General features: G+C 39.6%; 1 pseudogene; it reads right to left on the reverse strand.

Moving 5' to 3' along the window:
* Positions 1-235: 235 nt before the first annotated feature.
* On the reverse strand, positions 236-10,553 carry LOC127788079 (uncharacterized; annotated as a pseudogene).
* Positions 10,554-10,756: the final 203 nt, after the last annotated feature.

Raw genomic sequence — 10,756 nt, forward strand, 5'->3', positions numbered from 1 at the left:
ACTAATGATATCTTACTCAAACATGTTATCTAAAGTTGCTTGTTTTTAAGATTTATGATCAGGCAATGAGCTAGAGGTATTCTTGGATTAACTAAATTTAAGTTTGTCTCTATGTTCGGATTTCAATTCATAGTAAATGACAAAGAGGCAGAAAATTCAATTGAATAACAAAAATGTATTACTCCCAAAGTCCAAGTACAAGAATAAAGAAAGAAAAAGAAAAGAGTCTAATGGCCTAAAGGGTCTGGGCTTGGAGCTGCTGCATCTTGGGAGCAGGATTAGTGACATTCTCAACAGAAAGATCGACCACAGTCTGATTGGGTTCGGACAGGGTGGCAACGACTCTTGAGCTTGCAGCATCGGCAGCATATTTCTTCACCGCCTCCACCACTTTCTTGCCGAAGCAGGAGAAGTCGAGGTCTGGGTGCGCTTTCCATAAGGTGAAAACAAACCCACTACAGATATCAAACTTGACCTCCTCAGGCTCTTTCACAATCCAAACCTCGACATTGACCTTCAACTGCTTAACCTTCTACCTGGACTGCTCCAAAGCACCTCACACCACAACCAGCTCCACCTCAACCTTATTTAGCTTTGAGGTCGCCTGGGAGAAGGTCGACTCATACATTCTCTTCTTACGTCCCAGCTCATCCTCAGCCTCCCTCTTGGCTCTCTCAGCTTCCCTAACCCAGTCCTGCATTCCCTCAGCCATGTTCCAGTATTTCCTGGATTCGCTGGTCACGAAAGCCAGATTCTCCTCCAGTTTCTTCTTGTCTTTTTTCAGTGCCTCGATCGCGGTCTCGAGCTTTTCTTTTTCTTTTGCGGCGCAAGATCTTTCTTCTTTTTGCTTGAAGATGCCCAGGGAAGCCTATAAGACTTGAAAGGTCAACACACTCGAAAGAGATAAAATAGAGAAGTACAAGATAAGGAAAAGAACCATACCAAAAGGCTGTGGCAAGCAACATAGTCATTAAGAGCCTCGCCCGATATTTCCCTCATGTTCAGGTTCTTGGCGTAATTACCAAGGACCATATCCAAGCTATGAAGGAGGGGGGCGAAGTACGTCCCATCGGCCACGACCTCAAATGCACTCGGCTCTACAGAGGTGCTTGTCTTTTTCCTCTTGTCAACTTGGGCCTGCTAGGTCGAAGGAGCCTTCCTTTTACTCTTGGGAGCCTCCTCATGAACCATGGACTTCCCGCAACTCACGGAAGCTATAACTGCCCTTGGCTGTAAGGAGGTACCTACGGGAACTGGATTTGAGGGAGCCACAACAGTTGGTACGGGGTCAGAACCAGGTAGACTGATAGGGTCGAGACTCGAGCCGGCCATTTCAGTACGAGCTCCCACCCCTTAAACTGTAACGAACCATTAGAGGGCCTAGTATTTATTCAAGAATTATCTAATTAATTATTGAAGTATTGATTAAGAGATTTTGCCAATTAATTATTTAATGTGGCAATTTAGAGATTTTGAAGGAAAATGATAGCATCTATTTTTATTTAATGTTGGAGTTAAAGGGATTTGCTAATGTGGCAATCTAGTAATTTTCAATTGAGAAAATAACATTTAAATAGCTTTTAAAGGCATTTATTTTTTATGCAAATTAAATGCAAAGACATGTTGGTCATTTAAGGAGTTGATATTAGCATTTAATTATTAATTAAAGTTATTGTGATTAAGGGATTAAGAATCCATATGAAAGGAGGTTTGATGATCCGTCCGTGAAGGGATTGGGATTAAGGTCTCCTAGTTATAGTAGGAGAAGGAGAGGGATATCTAGGGCTTCCTAATGGCTTGCATCTATATATCCTCTTATAACATAAGTTTCTCCTCACGCCGTGAAGGAGTAGGAAGAAGTAACAGTGGGTGCAAGTCTTGCATAGGAGATTTTCATTAGAAGCAGTTGATCCAATCAGAGAAATTGAAAGGCAAGTATTCTTCCTGTAATCCCTTTCATTACAGGATCATAACAGTTTGTTTCGAGAATTTTTAAGACTCTCGTTTTGATTCTCAGTTTATCAACCAGATTATATATTCCTATATGTGTGTTTAGATTAGCATATCAAAGGCTTCATTAAGCGAGCATCTATCCCTGTAAAACATTCTTACGGGATCGTAATTCAGTGATTAATATCAGTTTTTTAGTAACTCTTTTGTTGAGTTTTAGTTGTTATAGACAGTGCACGTATATATATATCTATATGTGGGTGTGAATAACAGCGAGTGCATGAAGAAGTTATGCATGATTCTTATAGCAATTCTTTTAAATATGATCTCCAAATCATGTTAGCATATATTCTCAGATTAAGCAAGACTCTTCATGTCCTTCATTGAGTTCCAGATTTATGTTTCAGTCAATGTGCATATATATATATATATGCACGAGCAGTGAGTATGTATTCTAGATCATGCATGATTACTTCTAGCGATTCTTATCAATTTTATTGTTGAATCACTCATAACTTTGTTTGGAATCAATTGGGATCTGTCCTTCCAAGAGTTCTTTCAAAATGGTGTAGTAATGTTAAGTTTTGATTCAAGATATCATTTCTATGTCATGAGTTTTATTTCTGATGAGATTCCAGTCATTCGAATGAGTCTTGTGTCATTCGAATGAGTTTTGAGGCATCCGAATGAGTTTCCAGTGTTATCGTAAGTTTTTTTCCTTATAATATATCAGTCATTCGAATGAGTCCTTTGTCATTCGAATAAGTCATGTGTTATCGTATCATTCATATGTATTTTTGAAGTTTTGAGACTATCATTCGAATGAGTTTTCTTGTCATTCGAATGAGTCCTTGAAGATTTGAATAAGTTGTTGCTAGTATTCGAATGAGTCTCTTTGTCATTCGAATGACTCGTGGGTACCCCATAAATTCATTCGAATGAGGGTACTGTTGCATTCGAATAAGTCAGTTTTTGCCAGTTCAAAAGTTGGAAAATTCCAAAATCGATTCGAATGAATTTGGAAGTCATTCGAATGAGTTCTTGATCAGATCCGAATAGCCTTTGAATATCATCTATCATTCGAATAAATCCTCTGTCATTCGAATGAGTCTCTGTCATTCGAATGAGCTTTCAGCCATTCGAATGAGCTTGCTGAAATCCGTTTTTTTATTCGAATGGGCTGCTGTTTCATTCAAATTGCTTTCTTATGCTTCATCAATCATCCAAATAGTATCAAATGGCATCCGAATGGCCTCCAATAAATTCTTAATGCAAGTCTTAAATTTAATATAAATATTCAATTATTCAAATATTGAATTTTTATGCCAAGATATGATAAAATCCAATATGCCATATCTATACTCAGAAATTTCAGAATATTTGAGTCTCAATATAGATGATAAAAATCATATCATGTTCAGCATTATTATAAGATGATCAACGTTGTTTTGTGAGATTATGTGCATACATTTTGGTATGAGCATTGAGCATGACTTTATATGGAGCACTACATATCATGTGCTAGCATTTATGTGAGCATTGCATTGCATTATGCGCGCCAGGCGGCTTGTCCGCGGGGATCCCATCAGTTTCAGTTTCAGCTCAGTTTATGAGTTGCTCGCCTGGTGGCAACCAGGGGGCTAGGGGCTTTGCCCACAGTATGTGCTTACAGTTTTTATGTATGCAGGTTTCAGTTCAGACAGGTATGTATTATCAGATTATGTGGGCCTATGAGCCAAAGTTGCATACCTGCATTTAATTTACAGTTTATGTGCATTACATTTTTATGAATGCAATCAGATAGTGATTATTCAGTACAAGTTTAGTGAATTATTTATCAGTATCGATATTCTTCGATTCAGCTTTAGTATTCTTTCCAGCTTATTACTTGCTGAGCTTTTGTAGCTCACCTTATACTCTTCACCCATCTAGGTTCTAGCAGGAGAGTACCAGATGTGGGGCCTAGCAGCAGTGGTCTATAGTGTGTGTATGTGGAGCCGCCCAAGATAAAAGATGTCTGGGAGTCTGTTGAGTTTTATAATGTTTCCTTAGTTTAGATCTATTTTACATTGCAATTGAGGGATTGTCCCTTAGATAGAGTTTATGGTTTTCAGTCTGTATTGACTCAGAGTTTCTATTTCAGTTGATTGAGATATCATTTATGGTATCAGATTTCAGATTATCAGTTAGTTTATTTTATTTTCCCGTAGCACCTCTTCTTGAGCAGTTCTAGGAGAGGGGGTGTTACATAAACTTTTACAGGAGAAGAGGATGCATGAACAACCTTAGGTACTCTCGAGATCGTGGAAGAACTGGGTCATTCAAGCTAGAGCCTCATCGCTTTTAATAATGTTGGTAAGGCCGCAACCATAACTCCACCATGAGCTCTACCCTCCCTGACTGGGCTCCCGTTAAATTATGTTATAGACTTCGGTCCCATGGTTTTAGACTTTGGTCTCATGATTATAGTTTTAAAAGGATTGCATGTGATGAGCATGAATGCATGTTTCATCGTGTTACCATGTGAAAGTCTCTTAAATGACATTCATGATTCTTTTGCTTCTCGATACCCATGACTCTTATGCTTACTTTCTTCCAGTTATACTTGCTGGGCCTTGTGGCTCATATTTGCTTGCATCATTCCAGGTAAGGGTAAGGATAAAGAAGAGGGCAAGCCAAGTGAATCTAGAGCCTTGGTGTAGAAGTGTGTACAGAGCCATCCTAACCAAAAGGTCCTTGGGGGGTTGTTTTGTGATGTGTAATATTAAGTTATGCTTGTTTATGTTCTAGGTTGTACCCCTAAGGGGATATGGTAGGTTTGTGAACCCTAATGTAGTGTGTAATATTAAGTTACGTTTGTGGGCATATAGACCCTAATGTATATGTCTATGAGTAAGAATGTATAAGTGTGGCTTTCGTTGTTATAACAAGGAGTATGTGTAATGCTTTTAGTTGGTTTTGGCATATATATCATCTTTTTTGTGGGTCCCTAGTTAAGGGCACCTACAATCACTAGTATAGTAGTATGGGAAAAAATAATTTTTTTATCGTATATCAGATACACAGCTGAATTTAACACACACACCATACACTAGCTTGGGTATTTAAACAACATGCATATTCAGCAACTGAATATAAATAAATGAGTACATGTTGTCCGATATAAGGATGGAGTATAGAAACGGTCTCTGTAATGAGATCGAATCCACCTTAAGATGTAATGGTCTTAGTCGGCCTATACCTAGTATACCAAATGATACCATTTCAGTCACCTCTTCCAGTGTTAGACACAGAGGTTCTATGTATCACCATTGCCCACATCTCAAAATTATATGTGTAACAATTACACGTATAATTTCTATGACAGCATAATATTTTCTGAGCAAGCAAAGGAAGGAGAAAAATAAGAAAACATATGTAGGAGAGAGAGAAACAGAGAGAAGGTAGAGGGCTCTGCCTCATTTATTAATCCCCCCCTCCCTCCCCCCATTTCCCTTTTTCTTCTTCTCCAAATCCAATTCAATTTGGATTCAGCTGCCCCCTTTTTTTAATAATGTAGTGCAATAATGCACTGCACTATGCACTATTGGCAAGGGGGCCAAGGGTCAACTTTTGATCAATCACTTTCAGAGACATTTTGGGCACAAGATAACGATACCAAACGCAACATTATATGGTGTCTGACTTTCTAGATTGACTACCCATTAACAATTAGATAATACCAAAATCTCTTTCGGAATCGATCAACCCCTTAACACAAAGGAGAGAAGACTGAGCTCAAAGAAGTGTGGCTTGCCTCATGCAGATATGGGGTCTCTTATAGGGCTGTGGAAGTCACCATTCCAACAACTACACTTGGCTCGAGACGTGCCACAAGTGCAGGGTCACGTCTAGCGTCTCCTTTTTCAACGTTCGACGTTTCTTTTCAACGTTCCGCGTCTCCTTTTTCTTTATAGGGCAGTGTGTCGTTTCCTTTATAGGGCAGTGTGATTGCTCTGCCCAAAAAAAAAAATAGTTGTCATCGGCGTTGAGTTTGTCTCCTTCTTATATTGTTATATATATATATATATATATTAAGAAAATAAAGTTTTTATTTTATTATATATTTGTTAATAATTTTTTTAATTAATTTTTTTAATAATTTTTTTTTAAGGGGCCCAATAAAATCAAAATCACATATACCACACAAAACAATTCCCACCTTACCCCCCAACTTGAATTGCGCATTGTCCTCAATCGATAATAATAGAAAAGATAGAGGATAGACATACCTGGCGGTCATCGATGCATGAATATGTGATGTTTTCTTCACCCTGAATAGCTACAGGGGTTGTTATTAATGTCCTGGACCTAAAGACATCCATTTAACCTAAATGGAAAGGTGGTCTTTTAACGTCAGATTCCCAGACGATACGAAACCTCTTTTACTTATTTAATGGTGGATCCCCTAAATCCACACTTCCTTCGTCTTCCTCGTAACTATACTGATAAGGTTTCAACCTATGACCATTGACCTTAAGGCATTGCCCTGACTCTTGATTTTCAATTTCGAAAGCCCCATATTCCAAGATGGACTTGATTATGAAGGGGCCAACCCATCTTGATTTTAATTTTCCTGGGAATAAATGCAATCGAGAATCATACAAAAGTACCTGTTGCCCGACATGAAAGCTTTTCCTAATGATGTGTCGGTCATGCAACTCTTTCATGCGAAGCTTAGCCAGTCGTGCATTTTCAAATGCATCGTTTCTTATTTCATCAAGCTCATTTAATTGGAGCTTCCTAGAGAAGCCTGCTTCGGTCAAACTCTTGTTGATTCTTTGAATTGCCCAATATGCTCTATGTTCAATTTCGACGGGTAGATGACAAGGTTTACCATACACTAATCTATATGGAGACATTCCTAAGATCGTTTTATATGCAGTCCTATATGCCCAAAGAGCTTCTACTAATCTCAAAGACCAATCTTTGCGATTGGTGGCAATGATCTTTTCTAGGATATGTTTAATCTCCCTATTAGCTAGCTCAGCCTGACCACTAGTTTGGGGATGGTACGGCGTGGAAATCTTGTGCAACACACCATATTTTTTCATGAGACCTGCCACGACCTTGTTACAAAAATGGGAACCCCCATCACTAATGATCGCTCGTGGCATCCCAAATCGACTGAAAATGTTTTCCCTTAAAAATTTCACCACAATCCTATGGTCATTGCTCCTTGTCGGGATTGCCTCAACCCATTTGGACACATAGTCAATAGCAAGTAAGATATACTCATGCCCAAACGAACTAACAAATGGACCCATAAAGTCTATACCCCAGCAGTCAAAGACTTTTAACACCTGGATTGGTTGTAATGGCATCATGTTTCTCTTGGATAGACTGCCTAGTTTTTGACATCGATCACAACTTGAACAAAATCTGAACACATCCTTAAATAATGTTGGCCAATAAAATCGACTTTGTAGAATTTTTGCAACTGTTTTCTTAATGGAAAAATGGCCTCCACAAGCAAGAGTGTGACAAAAATTTATGACACTTTGTTGTTCATGATTAGGGATGCATCTGCGAATGATTTGGTCAGGACAATATTTGAACAGATACGGGTCATCCCAGAAAAATGTCACCACCTTCCTAAAAAATTTTTGTTTATCTAGTTTGGACCAATAATCTGGGATCTGTCTAGTGACTAGATAATTTGCTATATCAGCGTACCATGGAAAGGTGAGTGGTTCAGTTTGAGTGTTTGTTTGAAACAATTGTTCGTTAGGAAAGGAATCTTGGATTGGGTTTTCAAATTGATTAAGATTTTGGCATGGTAGACGAGACAAGTGATCGGCTACCACATTTTCTACCCCTTTTTTGTCTCTGATCTCGATATGGAATTCTTGTAACAATAAGATCCATCTAAGGAGATGGGGTTTTGCATCCTACTTTGTTAATAAATATTTAAGAGCAGCATGGTCAGTAAAAACAATCACCAGTGACCCCACGAGGTAAGACCGGAATTTGTCTAGGGCGTAGACAACTGCTAGCAACTCTTTCTCTGTCGTGGTGTAGTTCTTTTGAGCTTCATTAAGAGTTTTGCTAGCGTAATATATCACATAAGGTTTCTTGTCTTTCCTTTGCCCTAACACGGCTCCTATCGCGTAATCACTAGCGTCACACATTAGCTCAAATGGTAGGGACCAATCAGGGGACTGAATGATAGGTGCGGAAACAAGTGAGTTTTTTAATTTCTCAAAAGCAGCTTGACACTTACTGGTCCACTCAAAGGGCATGTCTAGGACTAAAAGGCGACATAAAGGTTTGGCTATAGCACTGAATGAAGCAATAAAGCGCCTATAAAAACCAGCATGGCCAAGAAAAGACCTAACATCCCTCACATTCTTTGGGGCGAGTAATTTTTGAATTAATTCAACCTTAAACTGATCGACCTCAATACCCTTAGAAGAAACAATGTGTCCTAAGACACTTCCTTGAGTGACCATGAAGTGGCACTTCTCCCAATTTAGCACTAAATGTGTTTCCTTGCACCTCTCTAAGACTCTTTCTAAATTTTTCAGACAACTGTTAAAGCTGTCTCCATACACTGAGAAGTCATCCATGAAGACTTCCACCACATTCTCTACCAATTCACTAAAAATGCTCATCACGCATCTTTGAAATGTTGCAGGGGCATTGCATAGACCGAATGGCATTCGTCTGTAAGCAAATGTCCCGAATGGACAAGTGAATGTGGTCTTCTCCTGATCCTCTAATGCGATTTCAATTTGATTATACCCAGAGTACCCATCCAAGAAGCAGTAGAAGGCATGTCCCGCTATTCTCTCTAAGACCTGATCTAGAAATGGAAGCGAAAAATGATCCTTCCTTGTCACGGAGTTGAGCTTCCTATAATCAATGCACATACGCCATCCAGTTTGGATGCGCGTAGGGATGAGCTCATTGTTCTCATTTGCTATCACAGTGACTCCTGACTTCTTAGGTACAACTTGAGTCGGACTGACCCATTTGGAATCTGAGATGGGGTAGATGATACCTGCATCTAACAGTTTAAGAACCTCTCCTCGGACAACTTCTTTCATGTTCGGGTTCAAACGCCTTTGCATTTGCCTTACAGGTTTCGCATTTTCCTCTAAGAATATCCTATGGGTGCAGGTGAGGGGGCTAATGCCATGTAGGTCAGAGATAGACCATCCTATAGCTTTTTTGTGCATTCTGAGGAGATCTAGTAATGCTTCCTCTTGATGTAATTCTAGGCTTGATGAAATCACTACTGGAAAAGACTCCATTTCACCTAAGAATGCGTACTTAAGGTGGTTCGGCAATGGTTTTCTCTTAAGTTGGGGTGGGCGAACCAAAGATGGTGGGGTTTCATTCCCAGGTAATTTCAATGGCTCTAGGCCAAGCATCAGTTATGTGATCACCCTGGCTGACTCAACGTCAGGCTCTATCCCTTCCGAAGTTTGCTTCTCTAATTTATAAATAACCTGCTCATAAAGAGCCTCCTCAAAGTATTCTTCACTTAAGGTTTGGATTAAATCAACTTCCTCAAATTCCATTTCGTCATTTGGTTGCTTAGCTACCTTGAAAACATTCATCTCCACCGTCATATTCCCAAATGATAGTTTCATGATCCCATTCCTACAATTGATGATTGCATTCGAAGTAGCAAGGAATGGTCTCCCTAGGATAATGGGAATAGGTGACTGAGGACCCTGGTGGGGCTGGGTATCTAAGACAATAAAGTCCACTGGGAAATAGAATTTGTCCACTTGGATTACGACATCCTCCACAATCCCGCGAGGAACTTTCACTGATCGGTCAGCCAATTGAAGAGTGACCCTAGTGGGCTTGAGTTCTCCTAACCGTAGTTGCTGATAGACACTGAAAGGCAACAGATTGACACTAGCCCCTAGGTCAAGAAGTGCTTGGTCGAATTTTTGGCTTCCAATTATGCAAGCAATGGTAGGACATCCTGGGTCCTTATACTTTGGAAGGGTCTTGAATTGAAGGATAGCACTTACTTGTTCCGTCAAGAATGCTTTTTCCCGCACATTGATTTTTCTTTTGACTGTACAGAGATCCTTCAAAAACTTAGCATATGAAGGTGTTTGCTTAATTGCATCCAATAAAGGAATGTTTATCCTTACCTGTTTGAATACTTCGTATATGTCTGCATTTGTTTTATCTCTTTTTTATTGGGCTAATTTTTGAGGAAATGGTGGTCGAGGTTCAAATTTGGATCTCTCTTCAACACTCTTCCCTTTTTCCTTTTGCTTTCTCTCTTGCTCTCTTTCTTCCTTCTCAGCTTTCTTTTTACCCTCTTTACTTCCTTCATTCACTTCCTCATCATTCATTTCATCATGCCCTTGGTCTTTTTTACTAGTGGTAGGCCACATTGTCCTAGGGTCCTTAGGCTTCTCAATTACTTTCCCACTCCTAAGGACAGTGACAGACTGGACTTGTTCATGATTCTCACTAGATGACCCTTCGGCCCTATGGGCTTGACCTACGGGGTTCGGACTTAGTTGTGAGGGAAACTTCCCTGGTTCTCTAACACTCAAGGTCTGAGTCAACTTAGTTAGCTGACTTCTCATGTCTTCTAGAGCCCTATTTGTTTGTTCTTGAAACTTGGCTACTTGGGTATTAGTTCCTATTTGACCTTGCATGAATTGTTGTAGGGTGTCCTCTAGAGATCTCTTATGAGGAGGTTGATATGCACCAGATGACCCTTGGTTTGGTTGGTAAGACTGTGGCTGTGAGGGGAATGGTGCATGGGGTTGGGTGGCAGAATTATTTT

This window comes from Diospyros lotus, chromosome 13 (genome assembly GCF_014633365.1).
Source record: "Diospyros lotus cultivar Yz01 chromosome 13, ASM1463336v1, whole genome shotgun sequence".
In the NCBI taxonomy this organism is placed as follows: domain Eukaryota; kingdom Viridiplantae; phylum Streptophyta; class Magnoliopsida; order Ericales; family Ebenaceae; genus Diospyros; species Diospyros lotus.